Source organism: Rutidosis leptorrhynchoides, chromosome 6, assembly GCF_046630445.1.
Source record: "Rutidosis leptorrhynchoides isolate AG116_Rl617_1_P2 chromosome 6, CSIRO_AGI_Rlap_v1, whole genome shotgun sequence".
In the NCBI taxonomy this organism is placed as follows: Eukaryota; Viridiplantae; Streptophyta; class Magnoliopsida; order Asterales; family Asteraceae; genus Rutidosis; species Rutidosis leptorrhynchoides.
The window spans coordinates 425,643,215-425,664,676 of record NC_092338.1 but is presented as its reverse complement, the minus strand read 5'-3'; positions in this window follow the sequence as shown (position 1 = coordinate 425,664,676).

Genomic DNA, 21,462 nt, shown 5'->3' with positions numbered 1-21,462 from the left:
TACGAGTTCAGACCGTGTCAAACAAGCGATGTACGATGATTGTTGAGCAAGATGGGGCGGTGTGATATATATATATATATATATATATATATATATATATATATATATATATATATATATATATATATATATATATATATATGTATGTATATGTATGTATGTATGTATGTATGTATGTATATATATATATATATATATATATATATATATATATATATATGTATATGTCGTTTCCTTTTTGTTTCGTTGATTAATCTATTTCATTTCTTAAGAATGAAGACGGAAGATGGAATTGGAACGGACGCGCCTACTCATGAAAGGAAGGATGAGTTAACGGCGAGGGTTGAGGCCGTGTTTGAACAATATGTCTCGGTTTTTACCGACAAAGTTAGGGAAGTAACCAAGGAGTTGGTTGAAGGACGAGTAACGGAAATGGTCCGAGACCAAGTGGTTAAAGTCGTAAGGGAAGAGTTTGATAAGAGGTTTCCCAAACCTCAAGTTGGTGGCGGTGAAGGAGTATTAGTGAGTTTTGAATCACATTCTCCGAAAACATTCGATCGCTTTTCGGGTAAGGGGAAGTTTGAGTCACAAGGTGCTTCTAGTAAGAGGGCGAGAAGTACGCCCGATGGTGTTGAAAATGTGAAGAAGAGGAGTAAGGGAGGTTATGGACCTACGTGCTATAATTGCGCACAAAAAGGTCATTTGTAGCGTGATTGCACAATTGCACCTCCTAAAACTGACATATGTTTTGAGTGTCGAATGGATGGACACTGAAGGTCAGAGTGTCTTGAGTTGTTTTATGATCAAGGTAAAGGTGTAATTGGGAGCACAGGTAGCATGAGGAAGGGAGTGTCGGGCTCCAGTATGTCTAAATGTTACAATTGTGGATAAGAGGGACATAAGTCTCGTGAATGTCCGTCGGACAAGACTGCATGTTTTTACTATCGAAATGAAGGGAATCGAAAGTCAGAGTGTCCCGATTGGGTCGCTAAAAAGACTAGAAAGTTTAGAGGTGTCATGCCTATGAGTTATAATTGTCTACAACAAGGTCATATGGCGCAGGATTGTTCGAGTGTACCTTTAAGCACGATCAGGTGCTTTAATTGCCAGAAGGAGGGACACAAAAGGTTGGAGTATTCCGAATCGTTTGCTGATCAGGTTAGGAGGTTAGAGTGCGACTATTCGATGGATAGTGAAGCATAAAAGTCCAACGATGCTACTTCAGGTACTTTCGTTTTCGATACAAATATGCCTTATTATTATTTGTTGTGTGCCGATGATTCGGTTATGAACTTAGAGACTTAAAATTCATTTCGAGATCTAGTTAGTCTCGAGTGAGCGTATATTTCATTCGCACCCTTATAGGCGCGGGGTTAGTAATTTCGATGACAGTGCACTAGGGTAGCCCTTGAGTCGTTGACTCGTGACAGTTGACCTGGGTCGAATGCATTGTGTTAATACGTAGTATTATTATAGGTAGCATTCCTAATGGAATTACCCTACGATTGAAGGTCGGATTGACGGACGAAGGGCGTAAGACTTAATCATTTTAAGCATTCCTTAGCATTTAGTGAAGGGTTGGTTTTACCAACCTACACAAATGGGCTTTAGTGTTGGGTTGATAACGCGTGTTCGTTATAGTGTCAAAAGTTGAAGAACCGTAAGGTTCGTAGGTCAGTTATAATGGAAGTCATTTAGTCGTAAGACTGGTAGCACGGGACGAATGGAACAATGTGATGTGACGTACGAATCGTGAGGTACTAGACTGGTAAATTTCATCTCCCTTTAGCGAGATGGTTGTGCAAGATCGTTGGGAAGGCGGACACGGACTTGACGGTCGAACAAGTCAAGGATGGTGTTTGATGGCCAAGATGCGGGTAACGCAATTATTAAGTTAATATTGTTCACTCTTTCCAGTGGGGAAGCATAGATGTATTGTCGGTCGGACAATTTCAGGTGAAACAGGTCGAGTGAACCCACTGGTTGGGAAAGTCTACCCTGCGGGTAGCGACATCTTTGATATACGAGGTACGAGTCATGTTGGCGGTAGGTCGTTGCTTAATTGACGCCAACGGGTGATAGTGAGCGTCAATGTTGTGGTAAAAGGAATTTGCGAGAATTCGTGGGCTATCATCGATGAAGAGATTGGTCGTATAGGTCGATGTGTTGTGTCTTAACTCTGTTGCTGAGTCTTTGGTTGTCTAGGCTTTTTACGTTGTGGTTTTTGGGTCGTTAAACTCGTTCGAGTGAGACCCGTAGGATTTGTTGATTGTGTTGAGCATTATAGTGAAACCAATTTGGGCGTAACCGAAGTGTAGTTGTATGTTTGACGATATTAGCATGCTAGGAGGTATATACATGTTAATTGGTGGTTCGATTTCGTTGACTTGGATACGATGCGGCGAGTGTGGTACGCTCTTAACGACCGCTCTTTTCTTCTATGATTTTCGGGTGTATGCGTGGTGTGCCATTCGAGAGGCATTTTCGTTAACTACGATTGCGGTTTGATGCGGTGCGTGTAGCGAGTGTTCATAGAATTTATGGGAGAAGGTAACCGTGGTGATGTTTATGACGAAGTTGGAAGAGTATAAGCCATGGTGTTTCCAAGCATCTCCTTAGTGATGAGTTGAAGGGTTAATAGGCTAGTGGTGCGACTTGGATGAATTGAGACGAGCGGGTGTCGCTAGAAGGTTATGGGCGCTGAGCCGTAAAGTTCTTGGAAATTGCGCAACTTCGAGTAAACAGGAGACGCGTGACACTGAGAGTAGACCCCGTACGGGTCGAGCTCTTGAGACTAGGTAGTAGTAATGGGAGTTGCATAACACTGCGTCAGGTGCCCCTTTATACCTGCTAGTGAAATGCTTCACTCCGATGGTGCGATTAGTTTGATTTGAGTGCCGGTGAGGAACCCGAAGATACAACTGTGGTTACTGCGGTGTTTAGCGGGCGTTAGCGTTGACCGAATTGAAGGATCGAGGTTCGAATACCTTGTTATAGGTCGGCGAAGAATTCATTGAGTATGTCCAGCATTGAGACTGATCATGTGGGTTCGCGTACTGTCCGAATTTCGCGATATGTTATCACTTTGGCGGTGGATGTACGGGATTATGTAACATCCCGCATTTTTCCGTTAAATTATTTTAACGCCCGTCTTTTTTTTAGATAATACCTTCCATTATCTAAATTCGTATCTTTCGTTAACTAACGTTCTTAATATTTCCTTTATTCGATTATAACATCCCCCGTTTATTCTCGCGTATTTAAATTAATTCGTTTGGTTAATTCACGCACCTGCTTCTAAACTCGAGGGACCAAAGTTGGCTAGTGGGCAAACTAGTTGACTAGGTCAACTAGTCAACCCACCATCTCATCCACTCATTCACTTCTTCTCCTACCTCCTCCTTTCTTTCTCTCTAGTCACTAAGAACACCCTTTCACCCAACTTCAAAGATTCATCATCTATTTCAATTCAAGCAAGCAAACATCAAAACAAATTGTACTTTTGTGATCCTCTCTTCATCCTCTACATTTTAGTACCAATTTCACTACTTGGGGTAAGATTTCTAAAAGCTCTAGATTTCTTAAATTCGTTTTATAGACTTGAAATGGTGTTAGTTAGTGTCTATGGCTCGAGTCTAGCATGAATATGTGATTTATTTGCTCGATCTTGTTGTTTTGCATAAACAAGCATGAACACCTGAAATGGGTTTGTTAAATCTTTGATTTTGGTTGATTAAATGTTGTTAGATGTTAAACCTTATGTGTTAAAGGTGTTACTAGCATCATTATCTTCGTTTTGGTATGTTGGATGACATGAAAACCTTGCATTAACATGATTATTGATTTTGTGATTCTCGGTTAGGGTTTGATAGATCTTAAAACAAACATTCAATGCATTAAATGTTTTGCAATGTCATTTGTAAGTGTTTGGTTGTATTGTACGCGTAATTACCTACGAAACGGCATACTATATGTGTGTAGTAAGTTCCCGAAACATAAAATGCGTTTTACGAACTTGAAACTTCAATGATGAACTTTTAACGCTCATTCGACGAGGATTTGGTCATTTTAAATGATGTAATTGTTTGATGATATGTGTTTAGTTTTATTCCTCGTCAAAATACCTTACCAACGATATAAGATACGTGTTTTGAATGTTTTCGGTTCATAATTTGTGTTTGAAAGTGTTTTGGTTCAAGACTTCTGAAATTGTAGCAGCAACAATCTGTAATACATTGGGACGCCGTCCCAATCCCTTGGACGCCGTCCCACCCTTCACTGCTGGACACCGTCCAGCCATTCTAGACGCCATCCAGATGATCTATCAGGGGCTGTCCAAAATTGTCATTTTTCGTTTAATTCTAACTATGCTACGCACCTCCGATTAACATGACACTTGGCCAACATGCTCACATATGATTATATAACTTAGAAAAATTGTCGGATACCCGACCCGACCCGACCCCGTTGACTTTGACTTTGACCAAGTTTGACTTTTAGTCAAACTAAACCAAAACTTATGCAATCGTTCTAATCCTCTTTTATACTTGATTCTTGCATGAAACTTGACAACTTGATTCACATGCTAAATAACCGAGTCGTAACGAACCATAGGACTAATTGAACACATTTCGACCAACCTTGTGTCGTGACCGGTAATTGATGCGACTTATTTGTTTAGGTCAAGGCTAAGCAACTTTCATTGCACAACGTTTAATTTCAAGTACTTTGGCATGCAACTATGGTGAGATCACAGTCCCACCTTTTCAACAACTTTTACTCTTTAAACTATGAGATGAGAAACATATACGTATCATATTTTTATGCTTTGAACACAAGTATGAAAACAACATTCCACGCGAGTTAGAACAAAAAGCCTCAATTCAATTATCATTAGTTACACTTGCAGGGTGTAAACGTGAACTTATGTTATGTGATCACTTGGGCTTGACGATCCCTCATTCGGACGGTTCGCTACCGTTAGCGGATGAAATATATTTTCGGGTATAGTGTACGTTCTAACACTAATTCAATGGGGTTCGTATACAGTTAAGTCTTGATAATTGGGTGCTCGCAAACGTACAACATCTTTGGAATGCAAACGATTTGGATAATCAACTATACAAAATCTTGTGGTTCGAAAACAACGTTTACAAATACACCTATGATTTCACCAACGTTTTTTGTTGACAGTTTTCTATATGTTTCTCAGGTTCATACTTGGCTACTTGATACACGCTTCCGCGTACACTTATACTTGCTTGGGATCAAGCATATATGCATACACTTTGATTACTTGCTTGGGGTCAAGCATACATACATACATACGCTATTGATAGCATTCGAGATTTACAACTTATATTATGTCGCAAATTTTTTCATTTATACTTTATAACTTTTGTCAACTTAAACTCTTTGTCGAACCGTTTGGTAACTAAACTTTGTAAGTCTTATACGTTTCAAATGAATGCGACATAATTTTGGTCAAACGCATCTCATTTAGGGACTATGACCACGCAACGGGACCTAAGTTAACGGCGCCATCAATGACGATTTTGTCGGGTCGTTACAGATGGTATCAGAGCATTGGTTGTAGGGATCTAGGATGTGCATTAGTGTGTCTGACAGAGTCGTTAGGACACATTAGTGAATCTAGACTACAACCAGATAGTTAGCCATTGCATTCTGACATACATTTTCTATAAATAGCACTTACTTGAGTACTTGTGCATTATACTTGCATCATTCTTAGGCAAACTTCTTACTGGTACCAAGCTTTCATCATACAAAACCGTATTCTGCCACTTTCTGGTAACACACGTGATTTCAAGATTTACACACGTAAGGATGACGACGACTTCATTAGTCACACTAGTCCGGGAACTCTGTCTCCCAGATTGTTATTCATCACCGTCCCATCCTACTATACACAAGTGCCGTAAATTTTCTACCACCATGGCAATCACTGACCGCTACCGATGTTACACCGATGTTCTTCACTATCTACTACTTCTTGTTACTACCACCACTACTCTAGATGAGCATCGTCGTCACTACTCGAACCGCATTGACGTGAACAATCGTTTATACACTTCCCTCGGGAAACGCTCCTTTGGAGTTGCATTAATTCTTACGATTCGATACGAGTCACGTTAGAGATGTCGTTACACTTGGTTCATTTTAAATCTTCACGATCATACGAACTTGGTTCTATGGAGTGATGTGGGAATGGAGGTATGAGTTAGCGTAATATAACGACACTCGATCAACGTGGTTATATTATGGTAAGTCATACCTGTAGAGACCCGTCCTAATCTATCCGGAATAAGTCCATATCGATTATAAACGATTCACAACAGTTGATTACATCGCGAGATACTTGACATCTATATGATACATTTTACAAATATTGCATTCATTTTTTTTGAAAAGACAATTTTTCATTACATCAAAAATTGATGGCATGCGTACCATTTCATGATATATCTAACTATAATTGACTTAATAATAATCTTGATGAACTCAATGACTCGAATGCAACGTCTTTTGAAATATGTCATGAATGATTCCAAGTAATATCTTTAAAATGAGCAAATGCACAGCGGAAGATTTCTTTCGTACCTGAGAATAAACATGCTTTCAAATGTCAACCAAAAGGTTAGTGAGTTCATTAGTTTAACATAAATAAACATTTCCATCATTTTAATAGACCACAAGATTTTCATTTCTCATAAATATACGTCCCATGCATGAAGACAAAAATAATCATTCATATGGATTGAACACCTGGTAACCGACATTCACAATATGCATATAAGAATATCCCCATCATTCCAGGATCCTCCTTCGGACATGATATAAATTTCGAAGTACTAAAGTATCCGGTACTTTGGATGGGGCTTGTTGGGCCCGATAGATCTATCTTTAGAATTTGCGTCAATTAGGGTGTCTATTCCCTAATTCTTAGATTACCAGACTAAAAAGGGGCATATTCGGTTTAATAATCCAACCATAGAATGTAGTTTCGATCACTTGTGTCTATTTCGTAAAGCATTTATAAAGCAGCGTATGTATTCTCAGTCCCAAAAATATATATAGCAAAAGCATTTAAAAAGGGAGCAAATGAAACTCACCATACTGTATTTTGTAGTAAAAATACATATGACGACATTGAACAAGTATAGGGTTGGCCTCGGATTCACGAACCTATAACAGTTATATATATTAAAACATAAAATGAAAATCAAATAATTCCATCTATTAATTACACAATATTTATATATTTAGTGTTGTAGTTTATATATAATTTTTAATAATTCTCAATATCTATTTTATTTATATCTTAAACTATATGTCATATATATTTATTTTGTATATAATAAAAATTAATACTTAATCCTATAGTTATATTAATATATGTATATGAGAAATTAATAATTTGTTATATGTAACATTTATATAATTAATGTTAATATGTTTATTCCAAGATTTTATGTAATACTAATATAACTATGTATCAATTATATTTTTATGTATTTAATATTTATTTGATAAAATAATGTTAATAATAATAATAAAAATCATGTTAATGATAAAACTAATAATAATACTAATAATGATAAATAAAATGATAGTTTTAATAAAAAAATGTTAACTTTTAATAATAATTATAATATTAATAACCTTAATACTGATGATAATAATATTGCTAATTATGATATTCATAATAATAATGATAATAATAATAATATCTATAATAATAATAATAATAATTCTAATACTTTATAATAATAATAATAATAATAATAATAATAATAATAATAATAATAATAATAATAATAATAATAATAATAATAATAATAATATTAATACCTATACCTAATATATATAAAAACACGCGTGTTTATTAGTGTTTCCCCAAATTCAGATCGAGTTAGCAGGGCAACCCAGAGAAGGTTATCATCATTGAACAATCGATCGATCATCATCTTTATCATCAACAGATCCATCAACAGCAATCCTCGATGGCTAGCAGGTCTTTGATTCGTAATCAACCTCGTTCAAATCATCTTTAGTCTTCTTCATCAGTGTCGATCCTTATCCTTTATCAATTGATCTAGTAATCGATTCATTAAAGTATGGAATAGGTAATTGGTTTATTTTGTTTCCCTTAATTCTTCATCTCTCTACATATATTTATATATTCTGCATTTTTATTTATTTATACATTTATTTATTTATTTAATTATTTTGGATCGAACATGAACATTATTGAATGGTGTTCTTGAAATTTTTTAGTGATAATCGATTACAGTTAATTATTTGCTTATAGTTTAGGTTTAATTGTAGCAATATCGAATAATATAGAAGAAACAGCGGTATGAGTTGTTTATTTGAATAGCAAGTAAATGGCAGTCGATTAATGATTGGCTAAGTAGGTTTTGATAGGGGTGTTCATGGTGGTTTAGAAATATCTATTTAGTAGCAGAAGCTGTAGGTCATATAATTTGTTGATTGGACATTAGGAACATAAGTGTTTGGTTTGGTTCTTGGTTGCTAACCGAACATAACACAATAGCAGTAGGGTTTCATAGGAATGAGTGGTGATTGAGTGATGTTTTGAAAGTGAGGGCAGGTGGTTTGAGTATCATGGTATCACTCAGCATCTGTTAGATATTAGATAATTAGTTTCCAAAATTTTGACTTTAATTGTCAAACTATCCATAATCAGTAAGTCAAATTCATAAACATCTATCCAATCTCAGTTGAAAACTATAATACTACACCTACTTACATATTAATACTTATTGATAACAGATAGTTTATATTGATAAGAATTAGAACACACCTCATTTATCTTGTTTTGTTTCTTCAGGTGACTAATGATTAAGGAATGGTTTAAGTGGTGTTTGAACTGTAATTTCTATGTTGGTGGCTGCAATTAGGATCAACTGAAAAGCAGAAATTCTTTCGCAATAAACAGGAGTACAGCAGTAGTTGATGGGATGTTTGGTTGGTTTATGGTGGCAGAAAGACAGTTGCAGCAGTTTAGCTTTAATAGTGGTGGTGTCAGTGTGTTTCACAAACAGGGAAGTGGATGTAGGATCAATTGAAGGGTGTTTGGTGATCGTACGTGTGTCACAGTAGGAACAGAAAGAGTGTTCAATTAGTAGTATTTGAAGGTTGTTTTGGGTTGATGAATTAGACAGTAATTTGGTTGGTCTTTGGGCTGAAACAAAAATAAGCAAAAGTGGAATCGAGTTGCAGGTTGATGATGTTTTCATGGTTGTGACCAGCTAACCCAGGTAAGGAGTAATACAGAAAGAAGGAAGAAGTCAGTGTTGATGAAAGATTTGAACGGTTTTTCATACATAATTATTTAGCCAAAAGAATTGTTTTATAGTTAGATGTAATTGACAGCTTAATTAATTAGGGATGAAGAAAAGTAAAAAAAAAATAGAAAATGATGTTAAACTGAATTTGTTTGTTATTGATAATTGCTATCGACATGAACAAGATTTGAGATATGAAAGATTTTGATTGTGATGTCATTGAGATTCCCATTATATTTATGGTTATATTATATTAATGATAAATAATTATAAATATACTAATAATAATAATAATAATATTAATAATAATAATTAATTATATTGATAATAATAGTTATAAAAATAATAACAATATTATTTATGATAACAATAATCTATATTGTATTATTTTCTAATAATAATAATAATAATACTAAATATGAAAATCATATTAATGATATTAATATTAATATTAATATTAATAATAATAATGAAAGTAATAAATATGACATTTATATTTTTACTTGTAATAATATTAATACTACATATTATTAATTATGTAATATTTGATACTTATATAATAACATAGGTTGAATATTTAATATTTATACATTTTATATATATTACAATATACATATAATAATAATAGAATCTTACATCTTTATATATAGATTCATTTTAATTACAACTTAATTACCCTGTATATTATTTTATATTTTTATATATACATATATTTATATTTATATATTTTTTATTTACATAATTATTTTCACATTTGTTCGTGAATCGTCGGGAATTGTCAAAGGTTAAATGAATCCATGTAAATAGTTCAAAAATTTTGTGACTCAACATTACACACTTTGCTTATCGTGTCGAAATCATATGAAGATTAAGTTTAAATTCGGTCGGAAATTCCCGGGTCGTCACAGTACCTACCCGTTAAAGAAATTTCGTCCCGAAATTTGAGTGAAGTGGTCATGGCTAACAATAAAAATGTGTTCATGACGGATATGAGTTGATAAATTGAGTTTTATCATGATTGAGTAATATAGATAAAATAATTCGATTATTCGAAGAGTAATAATGAAGCTATCACCAAAGAGTGAAATAGGAAAGTAAAGATTCATCTTAACTTTTGACAGAGTCAGGGTTGAATTTAGAAAATAAGATACTTCTTAACTTTTGACGTTGTCTTGATTGAATTCCGGAATTCAAGAGATTTAAAAGAAAATCTATGAAATCTATAAGATCTGATTTTTCGGGATTTATGGAAATTAAGATCTTTTTAATTAAATGCGATCATTTGTCTCGATTGCTCTGTCAGGTATTTCCACTATAAATGAACTTTTTTCCGTTCCATTATTTTCAGCATTCCAATACTTTCTTTCTTAGTTCTTACATCCAAAGGATTGTGAAAATGCTTAATCCAGTTCTAATCCTTGATATTTTCCTAATTATCATTTCGGTCATCCTTCTTTTCAATCTTCCTCCAAAAAAATCTGTTTACTTCTACTATTACCTTAGGTGATACTATTCTTAATTATACCGTGTCTTTATATTGCTATTCGTATTAATATCCACAGTTTGTAACCTTCGTGTCGTCATTGGGCTTTATATTTTCTCTTATATTTTGGAGCTCTTTGCCTTTTTTTTATCCTCCCGACTGTGAAGACCCGTCCTAATCCATCCGAACGAAGTCCATATCTATTATAAATGATTCACAACAGTTGATTACATCGCGAGGTACTTGACCTCTATATGATACATTTTACAAATATTGCATTCTTTTTTGAAAAGACAATCTTTCATTACATCGAAAGTTGACGGCATGCATACCATTTCATAATACATCTAACTATAATTGACTTAATAATAATCTTGATGAAATCAAAGACTCGAATGCAACGTCTTTTGAAATATGCCATGAATGACTCCAAGTAATGTCACTAATATGAGCTAATGCACAGCGGAAGATTTCTTTCATACCTGAGAATAAACATGCTTTCAAGTGTCAACCAAAAGGTTGGTGAGTTCATTAGTTTAACATAAATAATCATTTTCATCATTTTAATAGACCACAAGATTTTCATTTTCCAGTTCTCATAAATATACGTCCCATGCATAGAGACAAAAATAATCATTCATATGGATTGAACACCTGGTAACCGACATTCACAATATGCATATAAGAATATCCCCATCATTCCGGGATCCTCCTTCGGACATGATATAAATTTTGAAGTACTAAAGCATCCGGTACTTTGGATGGGGCTTGTTGGGCCCGATAGATCTATCTTTAGAGTTCGCGTCAATTAGGGTGTCTGTTCCCTAATTCTTAGATTACCAGACTTAATAAAAAGGGGCATATTCGATTTCGATAATTCAACCATATAATGTAGTTTCGATTACTTGTGTCTATTTCGTAAAACAGTTATAAAAGCAGCGCATGTATTCTCAGTCCCAAAAATATATATATTGCAAAAGCATTTAAAAATGGAGCAAATGAAACTCACCTATGAAACAACCCAACCCGTACTCCGTACGATAATTTTTTTTTTTTAAAATGATACACATTTACGCGCCAATTAAATATGTAAACCATTCCACGCGTTTCGTTAAAAACATACCACGAGTTTAATGTTTACAAAAAGGCACGAAGGCCATTAACGAATGTGATACAAGTTTGACCAACTACAAATGATAGTTTATAATCTAAACGACCCCTTGAGCATGGTTTGGGACTAAACTACCCAAAACGTAGGTCAACTTCCAAAAGCTTCATCATAACATCAACAAGGACACCTAGTGCCCAATAACCCCCTTGCCCTTGTCCACACCTGCATCTAAAAAGATAAACAACGAGAGGGGTAAGCTAATGCTTAGTGAGTGCAACAATTATACGTTTACATATACAACCTACTTACTTGCAATCACTTACACATTTACCGCATACATGCTAGCAATATAAATAATCATACTATCCCAAGTATATTACCAAACCTTCCACCAAACGAGCTAGCATAACAATAGCATATAGTTTAAACAATATAATATGCTACAATCCACACACAACCATGGTTAACCAATCGAATGAGGGAACGGTGTTTAAAGACCGTCGGAGTTCATAACAACCATTAGTGCACTTAACACCTCGTACACTAACCCCACGGGTGGCATCTTAACACCTCGATACTTCACCCCGGGTGGTGCCTTAACACTTCGACACTTCACCCCGAGTGGTGTCTTAGCACATCGACACTTCACTCGTTACATCTTTTGAAGTGGCATCTTAACACATCGATGCTTCACTCCCGAGTGGTGTCTTAACACTTCGACACTTCACTCGCCACGTGAGAAGTGGTGTCTTAACACATCGACACTTCACAACTCAACTACACAAATAAATACATCATATATGCACGCATATAATTATTCCACTCACCTTAGCACTTCGGTGATGATTATGCACTTCCGAGCTTCAAAGCAAAGTACCTAATACATAAGTACACATTCAATTACACAACTAGTGGACTTAACCACATTACACCTACTTGAGCATTTAATGACCCAACTCGCATTAAATGACTCAAACACATAACAACCGCCCCTTTAATGGCCAAGACTCGACTTTAATCACTAAAGCTAGTGAATTAAAGTCTAGTAACTTCAACTAGCACCAAATTAGGGTAATCCATACCCAATTCACCCAAACTAGGTCAACATTAGTCTTTTGACCCATTTTAACTCTTACACTACCAAACTTGTCAAACATGACCTATTTACCATTTCAACAACATTTCAACAAGTGTTTAATGCTTAACAACACCATCAACACTTACAAATCCTATTTTCATTAGACCAAACCCTAGTTTGTGGCTATTAAGGTTTCATTACCACAACATAACCCAAATTCGCCCATTTTACCCTCAAATGGGTCAAACAAGTCTCTAGTAACCAAAACCCAAGCCATTAACCAATTAAAACTCAAAACTTAGAGTTAGAACTTACCGAGACTATCAACGCGTAGCTAGAGATACAAGAAACAACTTTAAGTCTTGCTCCAAAGATCAACCCTCAATCCTTCACTCTCAAATCTCACTTTTAATCTAAATGGGTGTTGAGTTTTTGGGAGAGAAAATGAAAGAAATTGAAAAAGGAAATGAATTAAATGAACTAGTGGATGAGATTTAATGCCCCCATCAGACTTACATGTCAAATTACCAATTTGCCCCTTAAAGTCATTTAATTTGAGCTAAAACCGGATTCTTTCCAGCAGGACTGCCGCGGCGCGGCCCATTTGTCGCTGCGCGATATTCAACATGAAAATTGACCCTTCTTAACTCAACTTCTGTTCCTGGTTTGCTTGCTTTGCCGCGGCGCGGACCAGATTGTCGCGGCGCGGCCTAAGGCTGGAACTGGACTCTTCGACCAACTTAACCAAATTTCTACTTTATTCAACTTGTACATTCCAAACCCGCATCCTATATTCACCTAGCCTTCCACAACAGTCTAACAAGACTAAACGCTATCAAACCCCACATATAGACTTACATATGCACACATTATCAAGTATACATATATATCTATCTACACTCATATTCATACATTCACACATAAGCTAACGAATTATAAACGTACAAATGATTAAGTATGTACCTTTCAATACGTACGGGAAAATGGGATGTTACAACTCTCCCCCACTTGAATCGGAGCACGTCCTCGCGATCCAAGCCGCATGACAAGCCGGAAGATAGACCAAGACAAACTCTTCGGATTCCCATGTAAACTCGGAACCCTTTCGATGTCGCCATTGCACCTTGAAAGTTCTAATTTCCTTGTTTCGCAACATCTTAACCTTCTCATCAAGGATTGCAACCGGTTCTTCCGCATACTCAAGCTTGTTATTCAACGTAATCTCATCTAAAGGCACCCAAGTCGAGTCATCCACAAGACACTTACGAAGATGGGAAACATGAAACGTGTTATGAATTCCCGCAAGTTCTTCGGGAAACTCTAGTCGATAGGCAACCTCACCAACACGTGCCAAAACCTTGAAAGGACTAATAAACCGAGGAGCTAACTTTCCTCGTTTTCGAAACCGAATAACACCCTTCCATGGAGAAACCTTAAGCATCACCATGTCACCTTCTTGAAACTCAATCGTTCTCCTACCTTTATCGGCATAAGACTTTTGTCTATCTTGCGCCGCTTTAAGTCGAGCCCGAATCATCTCAATTTTACTATTTGTATCCAAAACCAAATCGGAACTTTCGATTTCTCGTTGACCCACTTCTCCCCAACAAATGGGAGTTCGACACCTACACCCATAGAGCATCTCATAAGGTGGCATTCCAATACTAGTGTGGTAACTATTGTTGTATGAGAATTCCACCAAGGGTAAGTGCTCATCCCAACTTCCACCAAAATCAATAATACACGCCCTTAACATATCCTCTAACGTTTGGTTCGTACGCTCGGTTTGACCGTCCGTTTGAGGATGATACGCGGTGCTCATTTTCAATTGAGTACCCATATCTTCATGAAACTTGTTCCAAAACCGGGACGTAAAACGAGTATCTCGATCCGAAACAATAGATATGGGAACCCCATGTCTCGATATCACCTCCTTGATAAACAACTTGGATAAAGTCTCCGATGATATCGTTTCCCGAATGGGAAGAAACAATGCACTTTTCGTTAATCGATCAACTATCACCCAAATCGTATCATATTGGGTTCTCGCCGTCTTCGGTAACTTAGTAATGAAGTCCATGGTAATGTGCTCCCATTTCCATTTCGGGACTTCCAAGGGTTGTAACTTACCGTACGGCTTTTGGTGTTCGGCTTTAACTTACAAACACGTGACGCATTGTTCAACATAATTAACCACATCACGTTTCATACCGGGCCACCAATAATCTTTCTTCAAGTCATAGTACATCTTTGTTGCACCCGGATGAATGGAATACCTTGACTTATGTGCTTCATCTAGTAGCACTTGTCGGTTACCACCCATCTTAGATACCCACACTCTTCCTTGAAACGACAACAAACCACGCGAGTCCATAGTAATAAACTCCGTTTACCCCACAATCCACTCTTCATGCTTGTTGTGAACATAAGCTTCTATTTGAGTCTCACCAAGCTTTACAAGGAAATCGTTAGTAATAATCATGCGTAACGATCCTACTCGTATTGTCGGATGTTGACTCTTTCGACTCAACGCATCCGCGACACGTTCGCCTTTCTCGGATGGTAGAGTATCTCACAATCATAATCCTTTACCACATCCATCCACCTACGTTGACGATAATTCAAATCTCATTGAGTAAAGAGATGTTTCAAACTCTTATGGTCCGAATAAATCGTACACTTGACACCATACAAGTAGTGGCGCCAAATTTTCAACGCATGAACCACCGCCGCTAATTCAAGATCGTGAGTCGGGTATCTCTTTTCGTGTTCCTTTAATTGTCGAGAGGCGTAAGCGATGACTTTACCTCTTTGCATCAAAACACACCTGAGCCCATTTAAAGAAGCATCACAATAAACCGTCATGTCTTCTACCCCTTCCGGCAACACTAACACCGGAGCTTGACACAATTTCTCTTTTAACAATTGAAAAGCGATTTCTTGCTCGTTCTTCCAATTGAACCTTACGTTCTTCCTTGTCAATTTAGTCAAAGGAGAAGCAATCTTAGAAAAGTCTTGGATGAACCGACGATAATAACCGGCCAATTCGAGAAAGCTTCGGATTTCCGTAGGCGTAGTCGGTTGTCCCCAACTCTTCACCGTTTCTATCTTCCCCGGGTCCACTTGAATTCCTTCTCGATTCACAATATGGCCAAGGGATTGAACTTCCCTTAGCCAATATTCACATTTGGAGAATTTTGCATACAACTTCTCCTTCCACAATGTCTTCAACAATTCACGCAAATGGTGCTCATGTTCCTTCATAGTCTTAGAATAAACAAGTATGTCGTCGAGGAACACAATTACCGACTTGTCCAACATAGGTTGGCACACTCGGTTCATTAGATCCATGAATGTCGCCGGTGCATTCGTAAGACCAAAAGGCATAACTACAAACTCAAAATGCCCATAACGTGTTCGAAAAGCCGTTTTCTCTATGTCTTCCTCACAGACCCACACTTGATGATAGCCGGACCGTAAGTCAATCTTAGAAAATTACGTTACACCTTGGAGTTGGTCAAACAAATCGTCAATCCTAGGTAATGGATAGCGATTCTTGATTGTCACTTTGTTCAACTCCCGATAATCGATGCACATCCGCATACTTCCATCTTTCTTTTTCACAAACAAGACCGGAGCACACCATGGCGAGGAGCTCGGTCGAATGAAACCCTTTTCAAGCAACTCTTGGGTTTGATTTAACAATTCTAGCATTTTTGTCGACGCTAAACGATAAGGAGTTTTAGCAATGGGAGTAGCTCCCGGATCCAACTCAATGCGAAATTCTACTTATCTTTCCGCCGGAACACCCGGTAACTCATCTGGAAAAACGTCTTCAAACTCATTAACCACCGGAATTTTACGAATGGGTGGTGGCTCATCACGAGTATTAACTACATGAGTGAGATAACATACACCACCACTCTTGAGAAAACGTCGTGCCCGTGCATAAGTGCATAATGATACGAGTCTTCTTCGTTTATCACCATAAATAATCAACTCTCCCCCACTTGGGGTTCTCACACGAATGAACTTATCATGGCATGCAATATCACCTCTATAACGATCGAGCCAATCCATGCCAACAACAATATCAAACTCACCCAAAATCATCGGAATGAGATCGATTTTAAACGTTTCGGTACCAAACACAACATTACAATCTTTACACACATCAACCCCTAGCACCGTCTTACCATCCGCTATTTCAACTTCTACCAGATGACTTAACTTAGCTAGCGGTTTGTTAAGCTTAGACACAAATCGAGGCGATACAAAAGACAAATTAGCACTGCTATCAAATAATATCTTTGCCGGATTAGAATTAACCATGAAAGTACCTGAGACAACTTCATTGGAATGCCTGGCCTCATCATTGGTCATCAAATAATTCCGCCCCTTAGCCGTGCCCGCCGCCTTCTCTAACCTCCTAACATGATCACCCCGCAAGTCGGGACACTCCGGCTTCTTATGCCCTTCTTTACCGCAATTAAAACAAGTGAGCTTGGTTGTGGATGATTGTTTTGGGCACTCACTAGCCATGTGCCCCCTTTGCCCATAATTGTAGCAAGCATAAGTAAAATCACAAGAAGCACCCTTCATAACACTACCAACACTCTCAGAGCCCTTCTTGTGCTTCTTGTTAGAAAAGTTCGAATGACTAATAGCTTCAAACTTCTTTTTGCCGAAGGTAAAGCCACTCTTTCTCAAGATGAGCGACTCAAACCCTTTGGCCATATCAAACAACTCATCAAACTCTTCACCACGTTCACACTAATCTTTTCTTGATAATTGTCATTCAAGATTCGGTAAAATTCTACCTTCAACATCTTATCATTCCCGACATACTCCGGGCAAAATTGAGTTTTTGACAAGTAAACGAATTTAAGAGTATTCAAATCCATCGACCCTTGCCTCAAGGAACGCAACTCGTCCTTAAGCCTAGTAAGATTGGCCGAAGTTCGGTACTCTTGGAAGAACTCCGTTTTGAACTCATCCCAAGTAAAATCCATGCATTGTTCCTCGCCATAATCTTGGATTTTGGCATCCCACCATAGCTTTGCATCACCTCTTAGCATGCTACAACCATATCTTGTCTTTTTATCAATCGGGCATTCACAAGTTCGAAAGGCCCCCTCCATATCGAAGATCCACCGGGCACTCTTTAACGGGTCTCTTTCGCCCTCAAAAATAGGTGGTTGAGCATCTTTGAAATTCTTAAAGAAAAAGTCGCGTCTTCCCATATTATCATCATGAAGAATGGCCTTGACTTGCTCTTTGACTACTTTGACTAATTGCTCATCAATCGAGTCTAGAAACATCTTCTTAATCTCCTCAAGATATTCCGCCTTTTGACGTTTAAAGATGGCCTCAACCTTGGCCATGAATTCGGGGTCCTCACTAGTGCCCCCATTTTCGGTGTCGTGTCCGTTTCTCATCTTCATTCTATAAAACGGAAAAGATTAAACAATGAACAAAACAAAGGACATAACACGTATGCATATGCGTATACCCCACACTACTCCATCTTACTCAACAATCGTCGTACATTACTTGTTTGACACGATTTGCACTCGTAACAATGGTAGCTAATCATTGTTACGCGAGCACGTCGCATTAACTTGCTAGTACAACGTCCATCTCGCTTGATGATTGCTAAACACAACACAAATCAATTAGCACGAGGTTAGTTCACATAACCAAAGCACTAACAAATCCCGATTAGACCCAAAGTCCTACAAGTCCCGCATAAAAGCGCATGCACAATAAAGTCTAAGTCTAGGAACCTATCTCAAGTCGCCTAAATCCCTTAGACCATGCTCTGATACCACTTGAAACAACCCAACCCGTACTCCGTACGATAATTTTTTTTTTTTAAAAATGATACACATTTACGCGCCAATTAAATATGTAAACCATTCCACACGTTTCGTTAAAAACATACCACGAGTTTAATGTTTACAAAAAGGCACGAAGGCCATTAACGAATGTGATACAAGTTTGACCAACTACAAATGATAGTTTATAATCCAAACGACCCCTTGAGCATGGTTTGGGACTAAACTACCCAAAACGTAGGTCAACTTCCAAAAGCTTCATCATAACATCAACAAGGACACCTAGTGCCCAATAACCCCCTTACCCTTGTCCACACCTGCATCTAAAAAGAAAAACAACGAGAGGGGTAAGCTAATGCTTAGTGAGTGCAACAATTATACGTTTACATATACAACCTACTTACTTGCAATCACTTACACATTTACCGCATACATGCTAGCAATATAAATAATCATACTATCCCAAGTATATTACCAAACCTTCCACCAAACGAGCTAGCATAACAATAGCATATAGTTTAAACAATATAATATGCTACAATCCACACACAACCATGGTTAACCAATTGAATGAGGGAACGGTGTTTAAAGACCGTTGGAGTTCATAACGACCATTAGTGCACTTAACACCTCGTACACTAACCCCACGGGTGGCATCTTAACACCTCGATACTTCACCCCGGGTGGTGCCTTAACACTTTGATACTTCACCCCGAGTGATGTCTTAGCACATCGACACTTCACTCGTTACATCTTTCGAAGTGGCATCTTAACACATCGATGCTTCACTCCCGAGTGGTGTCTTAACACTTCGACACTTCACTCGCCACGTGAGAAGTGGTGTCTTAACACATCGACACTTCACAACTCAACTACACAAATAAATACATCATATATGCACGTATATAATTATTCCACTCACCTTAGCACTTCGGTGATGATTATGCACTTCCGAGCTTCAAAGCAAAGTACCTAATACATAAGTACACATTCAATTACACAACTAGTGGACTTAACCACATTACACCTACTTGAGCATTTAATGACCCTACTCGCATTAAATGACTCAAACATATAACAACCGCCCCTTTAATGGCCAAGACTCGACTTTAATCACTAAAGCTAGTGAATTAAAGTCTAGTAACTTCAACTGGCACCAACTTAGGGTAATCCATACCCAATTCACCTAAACTAGGTCAACATTAGTCTTTTGACCCATTTTAACTCTTACACTACCAAACTTGTCAAACATGACCTATTTACCATTTCAACAACATTTCAACAAGTGTTTAATGCTTAATAACACCATTAACAATTTCAATTCCTATTTTCATTAGACCAAACCCTAGCTTGTGGCTATTAGGGTTTCATTACAACAACATAACCCAAATTCGCCCATTTTACCCTCAAATGGGTCAAACAAGTCTCTAGTAACCAAAACCCTAGCCATTAACAAATTAAAACTCAAAAATTAGAGTTAGAACTTACCGAGACTATCAACGCGTAGCTAGAGATACAAGGAACAACTTTAATTCTTGCTCCAAAGATCAACCCTCAATCCTTCGCTCTCAAATCTCACTTTTAATCTAAATGGGTGTTGAGTTTTTGGGAGAGAAAATGAAAGAAATTGAAAAAGGAAATGAATTAAATGAACTAGTGGATGAGATTTAATGCCCCCATCAGACTTACAAGTAAAATTACCAATTTGCCCCTTAAAGTCATTTAATTTGAGCTAAAACCGGATTCTGTCCAATAGGACTGCCGCGACGCGGCCCATTTGTCGCGGCGCTACATTCAACATGAAAATTGACCCTTCTTAACTCAACTTCTGTTCCTGGTTTGCTTGCTTTCGGCGCGGACCAGATTGTCGCGGCGCAGCCTAAGGCTGGAACTGGACTCTTCGACCAACTTAACCAAACTTCTACTTTATTCAACTTGTACATTCCAAACCCGCATCCTATATTCACCTAGCCTTCCACAACAGTCTAACAAGACTAAACGCTATCAAACCCCACATATAGACTTACATATGCACACATTATCAAGTATACATATATATCTATCTACACTCATATTCATACATTTACGCATAAGCTAACGAATTATAAACGTACAAATGATTAAGTATGTACCTTTCAATACGTACGGGAAAAACGGGATGTTACAACCTAATGTATTTTGTAGTAAAAATACATATAATGAAACTGGACAATGCAGGGTTGACCTTGGATTCACGAACCTATATCAGTTGCATAAATATTAACACATACCCCAATTAATCAACTAGGTTTCCTTGTATTTTATAATTTATTAAGATTTGTATTTTTAAATTATAAATATACTTATAATAAATATATGATATATGATATATAATTTAATTTAAGTTTTATCAATATAAATAATAATATATTAGTTAAAAACATATTAATAAGTAATATTAGTTTACCTGTAATATATTTTTATATAGATAACAGTTGTTCGTTAAAATATTAATAGTAATGATAATAATAAAAATGATAATACTTTTAATAATAAAGATAATACTAATAAATAAATGATAAAAATGTTATATGTTAATAATGATAATTATAATATTAAAAGTGATAAAAATAATAGTAATA